This window comes from Phyllostomus discolor, chromosome 6 (assembly GCF_004126475.2).
Source record: "Phyllostomus discolor isolate MPI-MPIP mPhyDis1 chromosome 6, mPhyDis1.pri.v3, whole genome shotgun sequence".
Taxonomy (NCBI): Eukaryota; Metazoa; Chordata; class Mammalia; order Chiroptera; family Phyllostomidae; genus Phyllostomus; species Phyllostomus discolor.
The window spans coordinates 89,115,870-89,119,619 of NC_040908.2; the positions used below are offsets into that span (position 1 = coordinate 89,115,870).

The 3,750-nt window shown below is 39.6% G+C and overlaps 1 pseudogene; it reads right to left on the bottom strand.

Moving 5' to 3' along the window:
* Nucleotides 1-2,265: 2,265 nt before the first annotated feature.
* LOC114500516 lies at nt 2,266-3,179 on the bottom strand (annotated as a pseudogene).
* Between the last annotated feature and the right edge of the window lie 571 nt (nt 3,180-3,750).

Here is a 3,750-nt window from a genome sequence, read left to right on the forward strand (position 1 = left end):
TTGGTTTCCTTTAGTTCTTTGAACATATTTATAATAGCTGCCTTGCAGTTTCAGTTAGCTAAATCTATCATCTGGGGCTCTTCAAAGATATTTTCTATCATGTGCTCTTTTGTCCTATGTATGTATAACACTTTCCTGTTTCTTTACATGCTTCATACATTTTTTTGTTTAAATCTGTATGTTTTAAATAATATGATGACCTGATATTGATCCCTTCCTCTTTGGGAAGTGTTTGGGAACCTGTTTGTTTTATTACGTGTTTATTTTTTTTTAGTGACTTGACGGGCCTAATTCTTGAATCCTATTTCCTCCACAGTGCATGGTTTGCTTCCATTTTTCTCCCTTGCTTGCTATTTTCTATCTTCCTGGCTTCTAGGGGTCACCTTTGGATCTGTGTGAACCACTTTTTGGTCAACATTTGTGCAGAAGCCCCCCCAGCAATTTAGATATACACTCTTACCATTATATATGTATGCTTAGAGACTGCTTTCATAGTTCAGGGAGTTTACTGTTTTGTTCCATATTTAGACTTGGGCTAATAGCCCAATTTTCCTTACCACTCACCATATACAGGCTCGGGTATACATACAGTCTTACAGACTACCAGGGAAGAGTGGAATTTTATTCTGAAGTTTGGCTTTCTAGGAATCACCCCTGGTTCAGAGTAGCTTGTTCATCCAGTGTTTAGACGAAGATTGTGCTTACTTCCCTTGAGCCAGAAGGCTTCCATATTTTACTAAAGGATTTGTATGTGGCTTAGGTCATGTTTTCAAGTCTACCCAACACTCTGATTTGATAGTTTCTGAGTAGTTGCAAGTACATATACCCAGCCTTCTGGATCCCCAGGGACTCAGGAGGGCTCTCCTTGGGTCTCCTTTTCTATTTCTTTCCTATTAGTATCATGAAACTACCAGGTATATATTGTTTTCAACAAAACCCTAATCATAAACTTCTCCATATTCTGCTACAAATAAATTCAGCTCCCTCAAGTAAGGTTGTGGAGTTATTGTATTTTTAATCTTTTAATTGTTTATGCTATTACAGTTGTCTCAGTTTTCCCCCTTTTCCCCCCTGCCACCAGCCTCCCCCTTCCCACAGTTAATCCTTGCACCATTGTTCATATCCATGAGTCATGCATATATGTTCTTTGTCTAATCCTTCCACCTTCTTTCAACCAGTCCCACCCTCACCCTCCCCTCTTACAGCTGTCAATTTGTTCCTTGTTTCTGTGCCTCTGATTCTATTTTGCTCATTCATTTATTTTGTCCCTTAGATTCCAGTGACAAATGAGATCATATGGTATTTATCTTTCACCACCTTATTTCACTTAGCATAATAGTCTCTGGTTCCATCCATACTGTCTCAAAAGGTAGGAATTCCTTCTTTTTACTACTGCATAGTATTACATTGCATAAATGTACCACAGCTTTTTTATGCATTCATCTACTGATGGACACTTAAGCTGTTTCCAAATCTTGACTGTTGTAAATAGTGCTGCTATGAACATAGGAATGCATATATGTATTTTTTAATTGGTGTTTCAAGATCCTTTGGATATATTGTAGGTCTATCTTTAAAGCCTAAATCTTCACCTGAGAAACACCTCTGTACCCACTTCACAGGAACTGGGTGCAGTGACAGCCCTTGCCATATGAATGGAAGAAAACAGAGCACCAGTTCTCTCAGCTGTACCCGCCTGGAAGAGTGCTTTTTTGGCACAGACTGAGAGGGGTGGAGGTATATAAGAGACACTGGCCTGCCCCTACTAGAATGAAACACTAGTTCTAGATGCTGGCAGGAGAGAAAGCCCCCTTCTTCTTGGCTATACTGCTCAAAGTAGAGTCACCATATTAGAGCTCTGTCACATGGAGCTTGGGGAGGGAGAGATGGGGTAAGCTCCTGTTCACGTGCCACAGACTCATTTTTCTTACTGAGATTTGCTAGATTTTCTTGAATAAATGTTTCTCCATTAGATGTATGTTCTGTGGACAATTTCCAGAGGCTTTAAATCACTTTTATATGAGTAATTTTCATCAGCTAAATGATTATTTTGCTGGGGAAAGGGTCCACCAAACTCCTCATACCAACATTCCAGAGGTCCCAACTATGACTCATATTTTCTTTTTTTTGTAAAACTGGGCCATTTTAATGTTCTTTACAATAAAATAAATAGTTCTCTTGATGGTTGCAGACATGTAAGCCATTGTAATATTGTAGTATGCAGAAACATCACAGTCAGGTTCTCCTGATTGGTGTATAGTCTTCAATAATTACCAGAAGTTACTTGTATGAAACAGCTGTCAAACCAGTAAAACTGCATTTATACATCCATCATTTTCAGAATTATTGGTAACCTGGTCATATTTTCCCCAAATAACCTTGACTCCTTGTGTTACAAGGCCCAACTTGCTCATGTTCACCTCAGTGACAGTATCATTTCATTGGTAATAAAGTGAAGTTATATAAAGTGGGGATGAGGGATTCTCCTTTACATCAAGTATCAGTAGGAAAAAGGTGGCGTTCAGTTCAGGATGTGTTATGTGGGCCTTCTTGAAACATAAGCACATTGGCCTAATGAATCTTTCATATTTAGGTGGCTTTTGAGTAAATCCATCTCCAACAAAGCGGACTTTAGTAACCATCCTCTTCCATGTTTTTTTCCTTTTCTTCTCTGTTTGAATAACTTTTAATACCTCTGTTTCTCCCTAGGCACAAACTTTGGGCAGAGGGACTTCCCAATTTCCCACTTTCTCTTTTTGCTTTTGTTTAATCATATTGGAAAGTACTTTAGCTCTGGTCTGTCCCTCTCTGTCCAGTAGATATGCAGGCGCTGCTCTTTGTGTAGTCTTTTCATCATTCTTTTGTTTGGTGTTTCTTTTTTCATGCATCTTGATAGTCTTTTTCAGTTGTATTTTCTCAGCATGGTGCTATTTATGGTAGAGCTTAGCCTTCAGACCAATCATCTTTTTTGCCTTCTTTGAACATTCATGAGCCTCTCAAACTTCCTCCTTTCTCTTTTTTTCATGGTAATCCAAATGATATCCATAGAACTTGCAGTGTAACTCAGTATACTCATTTTGTGGCATGGTTACAGCAGCTAGCAGAGGGTATAGTCCCCCACATGCAAAGAAGCTTTCAACTTTTGGGTCTCAGAGACCCACAAACCAACTCCATGCACCCTGTGACAGGAAAGAGCTCTGACTCATATTTTAAGTGATTCTTTTCCCTGCTGTGTGGAGAATAGGAACAGAGTAGAAGCAGTAAACTCTATATTAAAAATATCCATCATCATTATTTATATATGCAACATCTTTAATACACCCTGATGCACAGCAGTGCTCATAAATGTTAGCTTACTTTCTCAGGAACTTGGTCCTTTGCAAGGATGACTGTCCCCCAGTGAGGAGACTCCATATGCTCAGGATGCCCCCCAAAACTGTTCTTGCTTGTTAACTTCCCATTCTCAACTAAGGTTGTCCAACCCCATGATACCCAGTTCACCAGCCTTCCTCAAAATAGCCTTCTCTTCCTGTTAAGAGACCCCTGAACTTCCTGTCCACATCTAAACCCACAGTCTCACCTTCCTTCCAACCCCACAATGTTCTGTCTTTGCTTTAGATTTCTCAGGCTCAATACTTAGTGTTTACATAAGCACTCATCAGTTCCACCTTAGGTTTTCCTGCCTTCCTGGTTGCACCCTCTTCCTGTATTTATTGCCTGTCCCTGTAAGTGTCATCTCACTTGCCCAGA